This window comes from Castor canadensis, chromosome 9 (genome assembly GCF_047511655.1).
Source record: "Castor canadensis chromosome 9, mCasCan1.hap1v2, whole genome shotgun sequence".
Taxonomy (NCBI): domain Eukaryota; kingdom Metazoa; phylum Chordata; class Mammalia; order Rodentia; family Castoridae; genus Castor; species Castor canadensis.
In genome coordinates, this window is record NC_133394.1 from 38,506,234 (window position 1) to 38,527,141 (window position 20,908).

A 20,908-nucleotide genomic window follows, 5' to 3' on the forward strand; every position below is an offset into this window, starting at 1 on the left:
AAGATATTAATGTAAGACATGAAATTTTGATACTGTAACAGGAAAACATAGGCAAAACACTTGAAGATACAGGCATAGGAAGTTATTTTCTAAATCTGATTCCAATTGTCCGGGCAAGAATTTATCAAATGGGACTGCATCAAATTAAAAAGCTTCTGCAAAATAAACCCAAAATGTAAGCATATACACAAAAGAAACAACATTGTCTTATATGCATTTACATAGAGAACATGTTTGTACTAGAGTAGAACTACGCTATGGAACTCAGAGTAGAAGGGAAAGGAAAAGAAAATGATAGTCAATAATATCAAAACAGCTGTGCAGGTAGATGACCTAATGATACGTACCAAAAGCTGTTGAATAATAGGGGTAGGAGGGAAAGGGGAAGGTAAATAAGAGAGGGGGTTGAACTGATCAAAATACAGCATATTCACAGCTGAGATATAGCAAGAAACCCCCAAACACTGACTTTGGAATTAAAAATGAAGGACATGTCTGTAAAATAGGTCCTTGTGAGGGTGGGGGAGGATACTTTTGGGAAGAGAGAGAGTGAATGGAGGAGAAGAAGGACGGTGAATATGGCCGATGTGCTTTGTATGCATACATGCTGTAGAACAATGAAAGCTTTTGCAATTGTTTTAGGTGGGGCAGGGAGGGGGATGAGGGAGAAAGGCGGTGAAGGCAACCTAACCAATGTTCAATGTAAGGATATTAGGAAATGTCACAATGAATTGCCCCTGTACAATTAATGTATGCTAACAAAAATAAGAAAAAAAAAAAAGTTTTTGCACATCAGAGGAAACAATTACCAGAAGAGAAAACCTACAGTATTGAAGAAAATCTTTCCCAGCTATTCATCAAATAAAGGATTAATATCCAAAATATACAAAGGGCTCAAAAAAGCTAAAGAACGAACAATCCAATTAAAAAATGAGTAAATGAATTGAATAAATACACAGTTCTCAGAAGGAGTATAAATAGCTAATAAATAGATGAGAAATGTTCAACATCTTTAAATAAAGGAAATAGAAACCAAAACTGCACTGAGATTCCATCTCACGCCAGCCAAAATGACTATAATCAAGAAAACAAATAGCAATAAATGCTTGTGAGGATGCTGGGTGAAAAAAAATCCTCATACACTGTTGGTGGGAACATAAACTTGTGGGACAAATATGGAAATCAGTATGGAGATTCATCAAAAAGTTAAAAATAATTTGCCCATGACCATGCTATAACCACTCTTGGGCATATATCCCAAAAAGTGTAAATCAATATACAAGAGAGATACCTGCACATCCATCTTCATTATATCACTATTCTCAATAGCCAAGCTGTAGTATAAGCCTAGGTGCCTAACAACTGATGAATGCATGAATGTATAAACCTGTGAATGTATTAATGTATATATATATATATACATTATAGAAGAATGAAATCATGTTGTTTGCAGGAAAATGGATAGAACTAACTAGAGATCATCATATTACGTGAAATAAGCCAAGTTCAAAAAGCCAAATATTACATGTCTTCATTCATATGTAGATACTAGTTTTTAAATCATATTAATAACAATAATGGGGACATGAGTGTGAAAGGGGGACTGTGTGGAAAGAATCAGAGGGAGAATTAGGGAAAAAGGAAAGGATACTGGGGATATGAAGGTCAAAGTGCATTTCATATATATGTAAATATATATGTACATACATACATATATATGTATGTATGAGAATAGTATAATGAAACCTACCAAATACTGTTTGTTATGGGGATAAAGAAGAAGGGGGATAATAGATATAATAAAGAGTGAACTTGTTCAAAATATACTCTGCACATCTATGGAATTTTTACAATGAAAACTCCCTGTACTATCAGTATCCTAAAAAAATTACAATCCAAAAAAATTCTCTAATGGCAATGACTTTTTCTGGAGTCTCCAAGCAGTGTATGGAGCATCTTGGACAGTACTAACATTATATGATAATTTTCCCCTTGTCTGATTGTTTTTATCTGTTGGAATTAACTCAGTTATTTTCACACAGATTTTCTTAATTCTCTATCCTCTATGTCCTTATGTTTCTGACTAATGCCATAAGTTAAGAACAAAGTGGAAAAAATTAGTTTTAAATCTTTTATATGGGAAAAAAATTCTACTTATAAATTCTCTGCCCAGAATTTCATAAAGCTGTATGTATTCACATGCGTGCTTTATCTGAATCCAAAGGCAAAAATCTTGACATTTTTCACCATGATAGTACTTAACAGAGTGACATCAATTGCATACATGTGTACAGAATAGTCATTCACAACTATTGTTTAAGGGAAAACAAATCTACTTTTATATATTTATGAAAAATTATTTTATGAGATTAGATGCTTTGGGAAATCAAGAAAAGATTAACTACTTCATACTGTAGTATGTTAAAAGGTTGAACAAACAACTCAGTGTGTGAAGTTTACTCCTTCATAGTACTTTGACTATAATGATATTCCACATGCTGTCAGCATAATTTTGTAATTTATAATTTTTGGAATATTCAAAATTTCCATAATTTTATAAAAACTGTATCAACATCATATAGATTCCCTCTACATAATCTAGTTCATTCAATCAATATCTTCACTCAAGCACAAACATGCATTCCATGATAGTATGAAATCTAACACAAATCTCTACAGAAACAATGAGAGAATATCTTATATTTCCAAGATAAATTAAGATGTGGAAAATCTGTGTGTAGTACAAAAGGCTTAAATTGGGAATGCTGCAGATGAAATAAACAAAGATGTGAGTGTGATAGTCATTTGTATTGATTATATCATTGCCTCAGTTTAAAAAGTCTATGATGTTACCATATAAACTGTTTTTGCTTAAATATATTTGTAGATATTCTTTAAGAATAAATTAACCAAATGCAGGGGTAAAATCTTGGAAACACTTAGAAGCCTAAAGAATAATTTATTCTACTTACCTAGCTGAATTAAGGAGAAAGGTAGGAAAGCAAAGACTAGTCAACCAAAATGAATAACATATACAGAATATTTTCAAACTGAATTATACATCTTTAAAATCCACTGACAATGATACGAACTCCAAATTTTAGCCAATCCAAATTTAACTTGAAAATGATGCTTAGATTTTATTTTGTTTTAATTTTTTAATTCATTTATTCATATGTGCATACATAGTTTGGGCCATTACTCCCCTCTGCCCCCACCTCCTCCTTCTAACCCCCAAACCCCCTTGCTTCCAGGCAGAACCTGTTCTGCCCTTATCTCTAATTTTGTTGAAGAGTAGACATAAGCAATAATAAGAAAGACAAAGTGTTTTTGCTAGTTGAGATAAGGATAGCTATACAGAGAGATTCCTAGCATTTCTTCCATGTACAAATGTTTTACAACCCAAGTTGATTCATCTGTACCTGAACTTTTCACTAGTTCCTGCTCCTTTTCCCATATTGACCTCTGCTGCTTTAAGGTTTCTGTATTAGTTCCTCTGCAGTGAGGACATCAAACAAGTTCATATTTTGGGTTCCCTACCTATCCCCATACCTCCCATATGTGCTCTCCCCTTGTCATGTGACCATGGTCCTACAATATTGTTGCACTTGTCCTAGATCTAAAGTCTGTATATGAGGGAGAACATATGATTTTTGGTCTACTGAGCCTGGCTAACCTCGCTCAGAATGATGTTCTCCAGGTCAATCGATTTACTTGCAAATGATAAGATTTCATTCTTCTTCATGGCTGGGTAAAATTCCACTGTGTATAAATACCACATTTTCTTAATTCATTCATCAGTAGTGGGGCATCTTGGCTGTTTCCATAACTTGGCTATTGTGAACAGCGCTGCAATAAACATCGGTGTGCAAGTGCCTCTGGAGTAACCTGTGTTGCATTCCTTTGGGTATATCCCCAGGAGTGGGATTTCTGGATCATATGTCAGATGTATGTCTACCTTTTTAAGAAGCCTCCATATTTTCTTCCAGAGTCCTTGCACTGGCTTACATTCTCACAAGCAGTGTGAGAGGGTTCCTTTTTCCCTACATTCTCATCAATACCTGTTGTTGGTGGTATTTTTGATGATGGCTATTCTAACAGGGGGAAGGTGGAATCTTAGTGTGGTTTTCATTTGCATTTCTTTTATGGCTAGAGATGGTGAGCATTTTTTCATGTGTTTTTTCGGCCATTTGAATATCTTCTTTTGAGAAAATTCTGTTACTTCAGTTGCCCATTTCTTAATTGGTTCATTGATTTTGGGGGGGTTTAGTTTTTTGAGCTACCTGTATATTCTGGTTTTTATTCCTTTGATGTATAGCTGGCAAATATTTTCTCCTACTCTGTGGGTGGTCTCCTCAGTTTAAAGACCATTTCTTTTGTGTGCAGAAGCTTTTTAATTTTATGAAGTCCCATTTGTCCATCCTTTCTCTTAGTTGCTGAGCTTCTAGGGTTCTGTTGAGGAATTCCTTGCTTACACCTATGACTTCCAGAGTATTCCCTGCTCTTTCCTGTACTAACTTCAGAGTTTTGCATCTGATATTAAAGTCCTTGATTCATTTTGAGTTGATACTAGTACAGGGTGATAAACATGGATCTAGTTTCAGTTTTTTGCAGATGGATAACCACTTTTCCCAGCAACATTTGTTGAAGAGACTGTCTTTTCTCCATCATATATTTTTGGTGCATAGCTGTGTGGATTCCTATCTGGGTCTTCTATTCTGTTCCACTGATCTTCATGTCTGTTTTTGTGCCAGTACCATGCTATTTTTATTGCTACTGCTTTGTAATATAAAGTCAGCTATTGTGATACCTCCAGCATTGCTCTTTTTGCTGAGTATTGCCTTGGCTATTCACAGTCTCTTATGTTTCCAAATGAACTTTAAGGTAGATTTTTCAATCTCTGTGATTGAATGCCATTGGGATTTTGACAGGAATTGCATTAAACATGTAGATTGCTTTTGGTAGTATAACCATTTTTACTATGTTGATTCTGCCAATCCATGAGCATGGGAGATCTCTCCACTTTCTATAGTCTTCCTCAATGTCTTTCTTCAGGGGTTTATAGTTCTCCTTATAGAGGTCATTCACATCCTTTTCTAAGTTTACTTCTACGTATTTGATTTTTTTGAGGATATTATAAATGGAATTGTTTTCATACATTCTTTCTCAATTTATTTTTGGTGTATAAAAAACTTAATTATTTTTGTAAGTTAATTTTGTATTCTGCCGTCTTGCTATACCTGTTTCCTGATGTCCAGGAGTTTTTACATAGAGTTTTCTGGGTCTTTAAGGTATAGGATCATATCATCTGCAAATAGGGATATTTTGACAGTTTCTTTACCTATTTGTATTCCTTTTATTTCTTCTTCTTGCCTAATTGTTCTGGCTAGGAATTCTGTACCATGTTGAATAGGAGTAGGGATAGTGGACAACCTTGTCTCATTCCTGATTTAGGAGAAAATGGTTTCAGTTTTTCTCTATTAAGTATGATGTTGGCTGTAGGTTTGTCATATATAGCCTTTACAATGTTGAGGTACATTCGTTCTATTCCTAGTTTTCTTAGCGCTTTTATCATGAAGTGGTATAGAATCTTGTTGAAGGTTTTTTCTGCATCTATTGAGGTGATCAAGTGGTTTTTGTCTTTGCTTCTATTAATGTGCTGTATTACATTTATACATTTGTGTATGTTGAACCACCCCTGCATCCCTGGGATAAAGCTGACTTGGTCGTGGTGAATGATCTTTCTGATATGTTGTTAGACTCAGTTTGCCATTACTTTGTTGAGGATTTTTGCATCAATGTTTATTAAGGAGATTGGCCTATAGTTCTCCTTTTTTGGAGGTGTCTTTGTCTGGTTTTGGGATGAGTGTAATACTGGCTTCATAAAGTGAGTTAAGCAGTGTTCCTTCCCTTTCTATTTTGTTGCACAGTTTAAGGAAGGCTGATAGAAGTCTGATGAGAATCCATCAGATCCTGGACTTTTCTTTTTTGTGAGACTCTTTATTGCTGCTTCAATTTCATTTTGTGTTATAGATCTATACAGGTGATTAATATCTTCTTGGTTCAATTTTGGATGGTTCTAAGTATGTAGAAATCTGTACATTTCTTCAAGATTTTCAAATTTATTACAATATAGGTTTTCAAAGTAGTCTCCGGTGATTTCCTGGATTTCCATACTGTTTGTTTATCTCTCCTTTTGCATTTCTAATTTTACAGATTTGGGTTGTTTCACTCCTCTTTTTAGTAAAGTTTGCCAGGGGTCTGTCAATCATTTATTTTTTCAAAGAACCAGCTTTTTATTTCATTAATTCTTTGTATTTTTTTTGTTTCTATTTCATTGCTTTTGGCCCTTATTTTTATTATTTCTCTCCTGCTTGTTTTTGGATCTGCTTGTTCTTGCTTTTCTAGGAGTTAGAGATGGAGCATTAGGTCATTGATTTGAGATCTTTCTGTCCTTTTATTATATGCACTCATGGCTGTAAACTTTCTTGTTAGGACTGCCTTTGCTGTGTCCCATAGGTTCCAGTAGGTTGTGTTTTCATTTTCATTAACTTCCAGGAACGTTTTAATTTCCTCTTTTATTTCATCAGTGACCCATTGATCATTGACCAATGTGTTGTTCAGCTTCTAATTGTTTGCATGTTTTTTACTGTTATTTTTGTTGTTGAGTTCTAGTTTTAATGTATTGTAATCAGATAGAATGCATGGGGATTATTTCTATTTTCTTATATTTGCTGAGGCTTGCTTTGTGCCCTAAGATATGATCAGTTTTGGAGAAGGTTCCATGGGTTGCTGAGAAGAATGTATATTGTGCAGAAGTTGGATGAAATATTCTGTAGGCATCAGCTAGGTCCATTTGATCTATGGTGTGATTTAGTTCTACAATTTCTTTATTGATTTTTGGTTTGGATGACCTATCTATTGGTGATAGGGGGTACTAAAGTCTCCCACTACAACTATGTTGGAGTCTATATATGTTTTTAGGTCCTTCACAATATGTTTCATGAAATTGGGTGCATTGATGTTGGGTGCATATAGGTTGATAATTGTTAATTCCTTTTGGTGCATTTCCCCTTAAATTGGTATGGAGAGTCCTTCTTTATCTCATTTGATCAACATAAGTTTGAAGTCTATTTTGTCCAAGATAAGTATTGCTACACATGCCTGTTTTTGAGGGCCATTGGCTTGTAAATCTTCTTCCAGCATTTCACCCTAAACCAGTGTTTGTTTTTGTCAATGAGATGGGTCTCCTATTGGATCTTCCTTTTTAATCTAGTTTGCCAAACGGTGTCTTTTGATGGGGGAGTTAAGTCCATTAACATTCAGGGTTAATATTGATAGGTATGTGGTGATTCCTGTCATTTAGTTGTTTTTGTTATGTAAGGGTTTGATTGTGTGTAGCTGAATCAATGTTACTCTCTACTTTCTTGTTTTTTCTTTTCCTGTAGTTTGGTATTGCCTGCCCTTGCATGGTTGTTTGCTTTCATTTTCTGTGTGCAGAATTCCTTGGAGAATCTTTTGTAGTGGTGACTTAGGGGTCACATATTGTTTTAGTTTCTGCTTATCATGGAAGAGTTTTATTGCTCCAACTATTTTGAATGATAGTTTTGCTGGGTAGAGTATCCTAGGGTTGAAGTTATTTTCATTCATTGTCTGGAAGACCGACCTCCATGCTCTTCTTTCATTTAAAGTTTCTGTTGAAAAATCTGTTGTAATTTTGATGTGTTTACCTTTGTATGTTATTTGTTTTTTCTCTTACAGCCTTCCATATTCTTTTTTATTATTTTATTCATATGTGCATACAATCATACAATGTTTGGGTCATTTCTCCCCCTTTTCCCCTACCCCCTCCCTTAACCCATCCCCCACATCCTCCCTTATCCCCACTTACCCCTAGCTACCTGGCAGAAACTATTTTGCCCTTATATCTAATTTTGTTGTAGAGAGCATATAAGCAATAATAGGAAAACCAAGGGTTTTTGCTAGTTGAGATAAGCATAGCTATACAGGGAGTTGACTCGCATTGATTTCCTGTGCATGTGTGTTGCCTTCTAAGTTAATTCATCTTGAGCTAACCTTTTCTCTAGTTCCTAGTCCCATTCTCCTATTGGCCTCAGTTGCTTTAAAGTATCTGCTTTAGTTTCTCTGTGTTGAGGGCAACAAATGCTACCTAGTTTTTTAAGTATCTTACCTATCTTCATACCTCCCTTGTGTGCTCTCGCTTTATCATATGATCAAAGTCCAATCCCCTTGTTGTGTTTGCTCTTGATCTAATGTCTGTATATGAGGAAGAACATATGATTTTTGGTCTTCTGGGCCAGGCTAACCTCACTCAGAATGATATTCTCGTGTTCCATCCATTTACCTGCAAATGATAACATTTCATTCTTCTTCATGACTGCATAAAATTCCATTGTATATAAATACCACATTTTCTTAATCCATTCCTCAGTGATGGGGCATCTTGACTGGTTCCATAATTTGGCTATTGTGAATAGTGCTGCAATAAACATGTGTGTGCAAGTGCCTCTGGAGTAACCTGTGTCACATTCTTTTGGGTATATCCCCAAGAGTGGTATTGCTGGATCAAATGGTAGATCAATGTCTAGCTTTTTAAGTAGCCTCCAAATTTTTTTCCAGAGTGGTTGTACTAGTTTACATTCCCACCAACAGTGTAAGAGGGTTCCTTTTTTCCCTGCATCCTCGCCAACACCTGTTGTTAGTGGTGTTGCTAATGATAGCTAGTCTAACAGGGGTGAGGTGGAATGTTAGTGTGGTTTTAATTTGCATTTCCTTTATTGCTAGAGATGGTGAGCATTTTTTCATGTGTTTTTTTTGGCCATTTGAATTTCTTCTTTTGAGAAAGTTCTGTTTAGTTCACTTGCCCATTTCTTTATTGGTTCATTAGTTTTGGGAGAATTTAGTTTTTTAAGTTTCCTATATATTCTGGTTATCAGTCCTTTGTCTGATGTGTAGCTAGCAAATATTTTCTCCCACTCTGTGAGTGGTCTCTTCAGTTTAGAGACCATTTGTTTTGATGAACAGAAGCTTTTTAGTTTTATGAGGTCCCATTTATCTATGCCATCTTAGTTGCTGTGCTACTGGGGTTCCATTGAGAAACTTCTTGCCTATACTTACTAATTCCAGAATATTTCCTACTCTTTCTTGTACCAACTTTAGAGTTTGGGGTCTGATATTAAGAGCCTTGATCCATTTTGAGTTAATATTGGTATAGTGTGATATACATGGATCTAGTTTCAGTTTTTTGCAGATTGCTAACTAGTTTTCCCAGCAGTTTTTGTTGAAGAGGCTGCTATTTCTCCATTGTATATTTTTAGTGCCTTTGTCAAAAACAAATTGGTTATTTTGCTTGGCTTCATATCTGGGTCCTCTATTTTGTTCCACTGGTCTTCATGTCTGTTTTTTGTGCCACTACCATGCTGTTTTTATCATTATTGCTTTTTAATATAGTTTGAAGTCAGGTATTGTGATACCTCCAGCATTGTTCTTCTGACTGAGTATTACCTTGGCTATTCATGGCTTCTTATGTTTCCATATAAATTTAACAGTAGATTTTTCAACCTCTTCAATGAATGTCATTGGAGTTTTGATGGGAATTGCATTAAACATGTACATTACTTTTGGTTGTATAAACATTTTTACTGTGTTGATTCTACCACTCCATGAGCATGGGAGATCTCTCCACTCCTCAACCTCTTTCTTCTGAAGTTTATAGTTTTCCTTGTAGAGGTCATTCACATCCTTGTTAATTTACACCTAGGTATTTGATTTTTTTGAGGCTATTGTAAATGGAATTGTTTTCATATAGTCTTTTGCAGTTTGTTCATTATTAGTGTATAGAAATGCTAATGATTTTTCTATGTTGATTTTATATCCTGCTACCTTGCTATAGCTATTGATGGTGTCTAGGAGCTTTTGAGTAGAGTTTTTTTGGGTCCTTAAGGTATAGGATCATATAATCTGCAAATAGGAATATTTGGACAGTTTCTTTACCTATTTGTATTCCTTTTATTCCTTCTTCTTGCCTAATTGCTCTGGCTAGAAATTCCAGTACTATGTTGAATACGAGTGGAGATAGTGGGCATCCTTGTCTGGTTCCTGATTTTGAGGGAATGGTTTCAGTTTTTCTCCATTAAGTATAATGCTGGCTGTAGGTTTGTCATATATAGCTTTTATAATGTTGAGGTACTTTCCTTCTATTCCTAGTTTTCTTAGAGCTTTTAGCATGAAATGGTGTTGGATCTTATCAAAGGCTTTTTCTGCATCTATTGAGATGATCAAGTGGTTTTTGTCTTTGCTTCTGTTAAAGTGATTTATTACGTTTATTGATTTTCGTATGTTGAACCACCCCTGCATCCCTGGGATGAAGCCTACTTGGTTGTGGTGAAAAATCTTTTTGATGTGTTGTTCAATTTGGTTTGCCATTGTTTTATTGAGAATTTTTGCATCAATGTTCATTAAGGAGATTGGCCTGTAGTTCTCCTTTTTGGAGGTGTCTTTGCCTCGTTTTGGAATAAGTGTAATACTGGCTTCATAAAATGTGTTAGGCAGTTGTCCTTCCCTTTCTATTTCATGGAACAGTTTAAGGAGGGTTGGTATCAGTTCTTCTTTAAAGGTCTGATAGAATTCAGCAGAGAATCCATCAGGTCCTGGACTTTTCTTTTTGGGGAGACTCTTGATTGCTGCTTCAATTTCATTTTGTGTTCTAGATCTATTCAGGTGATTAATATCCTCTTGGTTCATGTTTGGATCATCATATGTATCTAGAAATCTGTCCATTTCTTTAAGATTTTCAAATTTATTTGAATATAGGTTCTCAAAGTAGTCTCTAATGGTTTCCTGGACTTCCATGGTGTTTGTTGTTATCTCCCCTTTTGTATTCCTGATTCTACTAATTTGGGTTTTTTCGCTCCTCATTTTAGTCAGGTTTGCCAGGGGTCTATTGATCTTGTTTATTTTTTCAAAGAGTCAACTTTTTGTTTCATTAATTCCTTATATGGTTTTTTTGGTTTCTGTTTCATTGATTTCAGCTCTTATTTTTATTATTTCTCTCCTTCTATTTGTTTTGGGATTTGCTTGTTCTTGTTTTTCTAGGAGTTTGGGATGTATCATTAGGTCATTGATTTGGGTCTTTCAGTCTTTTTAATATATGCACTCATGGCTATAAACTTTCCTCTCAGGACTGCCTTTGCTGTGTCCCCTAGGTTCTGATAGGTTGTGTTTTCATTTTCATTGACTTCCAGGAACTTTTTAATTTCCTCTTTTATTTCATCAATGACCCATTGTTCATTAAGCAGTGAGTTATTCAGTTTCCAGCTGTTTGCATGTTTTTTGTCTTTATTTTTGTTGTTAAGTTCTAGTTTTATTGCATGGTGATTAGATAGAATGCATGGTATAATTTCTGTTTTCTTATATTTGCTGAGGCTTGCTTTGTGCCCTAGGATATGATCTATTTTGGAGAAGGTTCTGTGGGCTGCTGAGAAGAATGTATTTTGTTTAGAACTTCGATGAAATGATCTGTAGACATCAACTAGGTCCATTTGATCTATGGTATATTTTAGATCTAGGATTTCTTTATTGATTTTTTTGTTTGGATGACCTATCTATTGATGATAATGGGGTGTTAAAGCCTCCCATGACCACTGTGTTGGGGTTAATATATGCTTTTAGGTCATTCAGGGTATGTTTGATGAAATTGGTTGCATATTGGTTGATAATAGTTATTTCCTTTTGGTCTATTTCCCCTTTTATTAGTATGGAATGTCCTTCTTTATCTCATTTGATCACTGTAGGTTTGAAGTCTACTTTGTCAGAGATAAGTATTGCTACTTCTGCCTGTTTTTGGGAGCCATTGGCTTGGTAAATCTTCTTCCAGCCTTTCATCCTAAGCCTGTGTTTATATCTGTCGGTGAGATGGGTCTCCTGTAAGCAACAAATTGTTGGATCTTCCTTTTTAATCCAGTTCATCAAATGGTGCCTTTTGATGGGGGAATTAAGTCCATTAACATTAAGTGTTAGTACTGATAGGTATGTTTTGATTTCTGTCATTTAGTTGTCTTAATTGTTTGAAGGTTTGATTGTGTGTACCTAAATTGAGGTTACTCTCTACTTTCTTGCTTTTTCTTTTCCTATAGTTTGGTGCTGCCTACCCTTTCATGGTTATGTTGGGTTTCACTTTCTGTGTGCAGAATCCCTTGAAGAACCTTTTGTAGTGGTGGCCTTGTGGTCACATATTGTTTTAGTTTTTGCTTATCATGGAAGACTTTTATTGCTCCATCTATTTTGAATGATAGATTTGCTGGGTAGAGTATCCTAGGGTTGAAATTATTTTCATTCAGTACCCGGAAGACCTCACCCCAAGCTCTTCTTGATTTTAATGTTTCTGTTGAGAAGTCTGCTGTGATTTTGATAGGTTTACCTTTGTATGGTATTGGTTTTTCCTCTCTTACAGCCTTCAATATTCTTTCTCAGGTCTCTGTACTTGTTGTTTTAATGATAATATGCTGTGGGGTAGTTCTATTTTGGTCTGGTGTGTTTGGTGTTCTGGAGGCCTCTTGCATCTGTATGGGAATAGATTTCTCTAGCTTTTGGAATTTCTCTGTTATTATTTTGTTGACTATATTATACATTCCCTTTACTTGCACCTCTTCTTCTTCGATGCCCATGATTCTCAGGTTTGGTCTTTTGATGGAGTCAATGAGTTCTTGCATTTTCTTTTCACAGGTCTTGAGTTGTTTAACTAATAGTTCTTCAGTTTTTCCTTTAATTACCATTTCATCTTCGAGTTCTGAGATTCTGTCTTCTATTTGTTCTGTTCTGCTGGATTGGCCTTCCATTTTGTCTTGCAATTCTGTTTCATTCTTTTTTCTGAGGTTTTCCATATCCTGAGTCACTTCCTCTTTAATGTCTATTTTTGTCCTGAGTTCATTTATCTCTTTATTAATTGTGTTCTTTGTTTCACTTTGGTGTTTATACAGTGCTTCTATGGTTTCCTTTATTTCTTCTTGTGCTTTCTCTAATTCTCTATTTTTGTTGTCTTGGAATTTCTTGAGTGTCTCTTGTACATTTTGGTTGACCCTATCCAGTATCATCTCTATAAAATTCTCATTGATTACCTGTAGGATTTCTTCTTTTAGATTATTCTTGTGGGCTTCATTTGGTTCTTTGGCATAGTTTATCTTCATTTTGTTGGAGTCTGGATCTGAATATATGTTCTCTTCATTTCCCTCTGGTTCCTGTACTAATTTTTTGCTGTGGGGAAACTGGCTTCCTGTTTTTGCTGTCTTCCCATCATTACCCTTGGTGTTGTCATTGTCCCTGTACTGTGTGCAATTAAGTATTTTCTAGCTTGTAATAATAACAATGGTGATACTTAGAATGGAAGGGTGAGAGGAGAGGGAAAGCAAAGAAGGTAAAGAAAAAGGGAAAAACAAACAAGTATAAAACAAAACAAACAAACAAAAAAGTTTCAAAGATATAAACAGGGTGAGATAGTGTACTAATCAACAGTAAGCTAAATAGGCATTAGAGAGACAGAGAGAGGATTGAAAAAAAATTCCAAGTTCAAATGCAATAAAGTTTCAGTCTTAATAATTTTGGTGTTAGTCCCTCAGCCTCCAATCCTAGAGAAGGTGTCTCAGAAGTAGTTCTGTCATTGTTTCATCAAAGGGGAAAACAAAAATAAAAACAAAAAAATACCCACAAAGTGTCCCAAGCTCAAATGCAATACAGTTTCAGTAAGTTTTTCAGCATGCAGGTGTAGTTCAGTTGTTGTCTCATCAAATAAAGATAGAAAAGAAAAAGAGCCTGGAGACAGCATTGTGAATGTCTATCTGAGGCTGTGGCTCACCTGCCTGCTGCTGTCAGCCAACTGTTGCTGCAGGCTGTATTTATGCAGATCTCAGGAGTGAGCTTAACACTCACTTGGCCCTGCAGGCTTTGTTTATTTAGAGTTCTCCTGGGCGTGACCGCCACTGTTACAAACTTTCCCCTTTCCAAGCACACTGTGGAAGGTGACACTACACCCACTTTCTCAGGCCAGTGTGTTTATTTACAGTTCACATAAAACTCCTGTGGAGTTTTCCTCCCACCTCCACTTTTACAAGCTTTCCCCCTCCTGGTTGCTGGGTGTGTGCTGCCTCTCCTGCCTTCTCTGGCCAGCTTGTTTATTTACACTTCCATGAGAGATTGCCCCTCCCCCCTCATCGGGGCTCAGGGCACCCCACCCTCTTTGCTACGTGTCTTTTGTGTTGTTATTCCTTATTATTCAGTTTCTTTTCTTTTTTCCCTGGGTGGGGGTCAGTCTGTCTAGGGGGCTATGCTGATCTGGCTCAGGGTTTCTGTGGGAGTACCATGTGCCACTTAGCTCACCTTGTGGTCTGTGTCTTCCCAAGCAGTCTGGGAGCTGGCATCTAGCTGCATGGGAGCCCTCCTGGTTTTTCCATTTATTGTGGAGTGGGAATGCTATGCGTGGGCTGGGGGTGTGGAGGAGTCAAAGTTTTGCCTCTTCTTGGTGGTTTTTCCTGTAAAGTGTATCTCCAGCATCTCTCCAAGACTTTACTTTAGGAATCACACTTTCTGCTTCCTCCCTCTAGTTGCCATCTGCCCATATTCTTTCTCTATTCTCTGTGCTTGTTGTTTTAATGGTAATATGTCATGTGGTAGTTCTATTTTGGTCAAGTCTCTTTGGTGTCCTGGAGGCTTCCTGTACCTGAATGGGCATAGTTTTCTCTAGATTTGGGATATTTTCTGTTATTATTTTGTTGAATATTATGAATCCTTTTTTCTTGCACCTCTTCTCCTTCTTCAATGCCTATGATTCTCTGGTTTGGTCTTTTGATGGAATCAGTGAGTTCTTGCATATTCCTTTCACAGCTCTTGAGTTGTTTGACTAACAGCTCTTCAGTTTTTCTTTGAATTTCCATTTTATCTTCAAATTCTGAGATTATATCTTTCGCTTGTTCTAGTCTGCTGGAGTGGCCTTCCATTGTGTCTTGTGTTTCTGTTTCATTCTTTTTTCTGAGGTTTTCCATGTCATGGGTCACTTCCTCTTTAATATTGTCTATTATCATCTTTAATTCATTATCTCCCTGTATATAGTGCTCTCTGTTTCACTTTGGTGTTTATTTAAGAATCTTATGATTTCATTTGTTTGTTTCTGTGTCTTCTTGCATTCTTTTTTTTTTTGGGTGTCTTGAAATTTCTTGAGTGCCTCTTGTACCTTTTGGTTAACCATGTCTAGTATCATCTCCATGAAATTCTCAGTCATTACTTGCAGGATCTCTTCTTTTAGGGTGTTCTTGTGGACATCATTGGGTTTGTTGGTGTCATTTATCTTTGTTTTGTTGGTGTCCAGAACTGGGTATCCATTTTCTTCATTTCCCTCTGAATCCTGTATCAAATTATTTTTGGGGGGGATGGTTTCCATCTCTTTTTCTTCTTTCCATAATTCCTATTGGTGTTGTGTAACTGTTCTTGATAGGCTACTTGGAGGTTTCAGTCACCTGTTTTCTTTCCCTTGGTTAAATTTTGTTTTGTGGCCATATTGTGTTTTTAGCTAATTGTGTCTGCGCTGTTTCTGTCCCTGCTTTGGGTATAATTTAGTATTACCTAATTCACAGTGATAAAACAACAACAAAAAAAAAGACAACAAAAACAAACAAACAAAAACCCAAAGAAATCAATGGGGAGAGATGAGCAAACAAACAAGAAACAAACAACAAAAACTTCAGGTTCAGGATCAATAGAATTTTAGTCTTACTTTAAGTTCTGATGTTACTCCTCCAGTATCCAGTCCTTGTGTTGGTATTTAAGCAGAAGCTCTGTGGTAGTCTTGCCAGTTGTTTGGCTTATGGATAGTGTTTTTTTTCTTCTGTCTTTCAGCAGCTGCTGCTTGGTCAGTTTCTTCTGCAGTGAGGTGTGACAGTTCTTCAGTTTACTAGTTGTCCTGTTTTGGAGTTTGCTTATCTCTGTGCTTGTTTACTAGGGGCTTGTGTCTGCCTTGCACCCTTTCCCTGGGGCAAGGGTGACATCAGTAATCTGTCGGCTGGCTGCAGCTGTCAGTGTGTTTGATGGTTTGCTCTTTGTTCCTCAATGCTGCAGAGCCATCTGATTGTGGGTGCCCTGGGTCTGAGACCTGTAGTCTGCCGCCTTCACTCCTTCCCTACTTCAGGCAGTGGCCTATCACCCTGCCTGCTGTTGGCCCTTCTGTCATTTGTTTACTGATGGTTCACATGAGTTCAGTTCCTTGCCCCTTCCCCCTTCTCCAGTGCACTTTCAGCAACCCCTGCCCCCTCAGCTGTGTGCTAGTTTTCAGTTCTGTTGTTTATTCAGTTTTTTGTTTTTTATTTTTTTGTGGAAGAACCAGTCTGTCTGGTGGGGGATTGTGCTGGTTTATCCCAGGGGTGGCTGAGGGATACCACATGTCGCTTGGTGCTCACCTGTTTAGTCTGCTGAAGTTCTCCTAAGTACATTTGGAGCTGGTGGCCAGTGGTGGCAGAGGCAGTGGTGGCAGTGGCAGCCCCAGCAGCAGTGGCAGTGGCAGTGTTGGAGTGTTGCCCCACCTGTTCTCTCAGTGTATTGTGGCATGGAGAAGCTTTCCACAAGCTAGGGGTTCAGGGTGTCAAAGTTTCAACTCTTCCTTGTGCTTCACCTCTGCCAAATATGGCTCCAGCATCTCAGCAAGGTCCTAATTCACAGAGCCCACACTGTCTGTGTCTGTGTCCCAGTCACCATTTTGGATTCTCCTTCCATGCTTTGATTTTAAAGATCAGGTGAAGTTATTCTTCCTAGAGATTTCTTGGCATATAGTAGATATTTAGTAAGTATTTATTACCTACTGAATGAACAGAAGAAATAACCTTCATTACAACAATGCTATAGTGACAACGTTTGGATTCAATGGGGCCTAATAAATAGCATTTTATTTCTTTTGTTCCTAAATCAGTTTTGAAAAATAAGCGATAAAAAAGCAAATGAAGGACTTAATACAAATATTTCCTTCAATACTGAACAATCTGATAAGGAAATAGTGACCTACAATTAGGAGGTTTCTTAATTATGAACCCAGATTAAACAGATACCAACCTGGGCTTAGGCAGAACTAGACCACCACAGACCTATCTATTGTAGTACATAGAGTAGCAGAGCACAGTGTGTTCTCTTTGAAATCGGGTATGGACTCAAAAAGAAAAAACAAGAAGTGGCTTACATAGCATTCTCAATGTACTTATTCAGAATTTACCAGTCACATAACCAACCACTGTTCCCATAAATAAGCATGTGAGAATAGAAAGATAGGTCATGATTATTACATGAAAGGAATACCATATGCATGGAAAGACTCATCAGGATTGTGAAAAAAAAATATTTACTCTTCCCTATTGTGGGAAGACATGTTGTTATCAATTAAACACTAGATAGGGTCAATATGCATTCTTATATTATTTAAAAGGTTAAATTAGAGCACTTTCAATCATTCATTCATTTAACTAGCATTTGTTGATACATACCAGGTCCAGAAATTCTGTTATGCGGATGAAGATAGATGATTTCTCACATAAGGTTTTATAACCCACAAAGCAAACATCAATTGAATTATGAATTTTGTCTACAATAATGAGTAGAGGAATCACAAAAGACTTTAGAAGCTTATAGGTGAAATGTTTAACCTTGTGAAACTTGGAGGATTCTAAAGAACTCAACTTTGAAACAGAGAGTCAAAGTATTGGTAAGAATTAGCCAAAGAAACTGAGAAAGTGTTTGTCAGGCAAATAAGCAATAAGTGCCTTGGCCTAGAACAAAGAATGGAGTGAGAGTGGGGTAACCAAAAGAAATTCTGAAAGGCTAGAATGCAAAGATGAGAGAGATAAAGATTGTGTTAAAGAAGTAATCAAGAAACAAAGCAAAAAGAATTGGTTCTTTGAGAAGATAAACAAGATTCATAAACCCTTAGCCCAACTAGCCAAAAGAAAGAAAAAGACACAAATTAATAAAATTTGAGATGGAAAGGAGTATATTACAAAACAAACAACACTAGAATCTAATAGAGGATCATTACAGTATACTCTGAGTATTCTAAATATATATGACATATCAAAATTAAATCAAAAGGTATAAAAAACCTAAACAGATCAATAACAAGCGATAAAATTAAAACAATAATTTAAAAAACCTCCCAAGAAAGACAAAGTCCAAGACAAGATGAATTCACTGCTGGATTCTACCAGACCACTAAAGAAGAGCTAACACTAATACTCCCCAAACTAGTTCACAAAATAGAAAGGGAAAGGACATTTCCGACCTCATTCTACAGAACCTGTATTAACCTGATTTTAAAACCAGATAAAGACACAACAACAACAAAAAAAACTACAGGCCAGTTTCCTTGATGAACACAGAGGCAAAAATCCTCAATAAAATAATATAAACTTGATTCAACAACACATTACAAAGATTAGGTTCATACTTCACAAAGTTTATTTCAGCTTCATAAAGGAGAATTACAAAATTAAGTTAAAAACACTACTTGCAGTATTTAAGCAAAAATAACTGCAGTACTTAAATGAAAGAAATTGGTGGTTTGGGTATGGGGACTAGATATACAAAAAGATATTTGAAATTGTACTTATGAAATATTTTGTAGGTAGAAAGATCAAAACTTAGTGATGTTGGAAAGATAGTTAATGTAAGGATGAAAGAAATGAAGATTAATATACTTCTGTCTTGAACAGTTAAGTATATTTTGTTGCCATTCAATAAAATAAAAGCCCAGTTGAAGGCAATTTGGAAATAGAAAGAAAATAACAACTGTATGTTTCTACATTTTTTATACAGCTCTCTGCAGAATATCCAAATGGAAATGCCCAATAAGCATTTTAATACGAATCTAGAGCTCAGGAAAACATGCTGGATTGCAAATAGTGATTGGAAATCAATGACATACTACCTGAAACTACAATCATTTTAATTGGATAAATTTAGTAGTATACATTCAATAAAAAGTACAGTAGTTTAACTACTACTTTTTTCCAAACTTAGTATATAATATTTCCCTTTTTCTACAACACCTAACATCTTTGCTAGTGCCTCTAAATTTTTAATCATTTTCTTTTATGTGAGGAGTCACATTCCTTTAAGTCACATCTATAAACTTTACATATAGGGACTGATTTTTCCTGTGGTGCCTTATGTGTACTGCAGCGCAGATATGAACCCAATCCAAACACTATAGATTTTGTGCAAAATGAAAATGAGAGAAAAAGAAAGCAAAAATTTTGCAAACTAGTGAGGTCTCTCATAAAAGAATTCTACCCCAGATGTTGGAGAAAAAAGCGAGTGATTTATCATATTCTTTAAATAATTATGGAAAGAAATGTTAAGATCATTAGAGAAAAACACCACCATCAATACCTTGGTTTTGCTGTATGATTTAGACGTGATTCTTCCAATGCTTCAAATGACAATAACTTTGAAAAGTAATCAATTACTTCATGGCAAAGGAAAAGTTAATAACTATTCCAAAATATTTTAAATTAGGCTCAGATGTTTAAATATGCAGATATTTCTATAGTCAGTAAGTTAAAGTTCTTGAAATTAAGGTAAAATACTCACTCAGACAAGTACTTGAAGCAATACTTGAAAACACCAACAGGAAAAGGGAAAAGATGTATCTTGTGAAATACCTCCAGCTGTTATCACACTTGTTCAATATTGATGGAATGTCCATAGTGTATAAGGTGTTAAACTTAACACATGCACAGCAGTTCTCAATCCCCAGGATTTTCATTTTCCTGTGTATATGAATAAACAAGCACAACATCTACATAAATTGGCTTTGTAAATCTAATGTTGCAATTTGATCTTATATCCCAATTAATTTTATTTTGACAGACCAATAATGCCTAAAGAACTGCAAACTTAACTTTGCCTGTCGTATCTTTCTGATTTTTTTCAGAAAGGTGAATAAGAACTTTTAAGAGGCTGTGCTTTAAACAAAGGAGCCACATCCTCTTACCAACCTTTTTCACTTGCTACAGCTGACACTATTGCTATAGACTCCTGCCCTATCCAAAAGCAGCTATTTCAGAAGACAGTCAGAAATCTACACACAAACACCCACACATATTTGCATGCATGCATGCAGGCACAGTCATACTGTCTCCAGAAATTAAACTGAAAAAGAAAAAGAAAATGAGGTAATGAGAATTAAAACTGAAAGAAAAAGACATAAGGAGAAAACTCAAGCAGAGGTTATAAGGGTTCTTAATGATCAAAGTTATAATAAATCATAAAGTTTATTTAGGAGTTATGAGACAATGGTTTTGTTCTCATAATAGTTTGGGGTTCTGCTTTTTTGTTTTTAATATACACAGAGTAGGAGCAGTCTATTGATCATAGGAAATAGAAACATGCACAAGTAAGAAAGATGGCCTGGGAGAGCTACAAAGTCACGTGATTGACAGAGCTTGTAGGAAATGCACCCAGGATTCCTATTACTAGTTTCCCAATACCTCAGTGGATCCAGAACTAAACTAGTTCTGCAATGGTTCTGAGATTTTGGTGTGGTCTTATTTCTCTTGTCCAAAACCATGGTACAGTTTTGTGTTTTTACAGAAGTATCAGGATGGAAGACAAAAGTGACACCACTATATGTTAAGATGGCCTAGAGAAGGGAGCACCTTGGCAGGATTCATGCATCTAATCCCAGTGACTTCTAATTTGTACACTGGGGCTCTACCTTTCTCATCCCAAGTGAAGTGATGGAATAAACTCTTCCTTTGCTGATTGAATCTTTGTCTTGAAGTCAAGGATCCAACTTAAGTGGAAGTTGTTCTACTTTTGCCTCACATGTAAAAACAGAATGGCCTGTGATAGGCCATCTGAAGGA

General features: G+C 36.0%; 1 long non-coding RNA gene across 2 annotated transcripts in view; it reads right to left on the bottom strand.

Moving 5' to 3' along the window:
- LOC141410859 (uncharacterized) overlaps window positions 1-20,908 on the bottom strand; it is a 156,117-nt gene that overhangs the window by 42,059 nt on the left and 93,150 nt on the right. For both annotated transcript variants that reach the window (XR_012435636.1, XR_012435635.1), the window contains exon 2: window positions 19,633-19,811. This is a non-coding gene — a long non-coding RNA (uncharacterized lncRNA). The remainder of the gene's footprint in view (window positions 1-19,632; window positions 19,812-20,908) is intronic.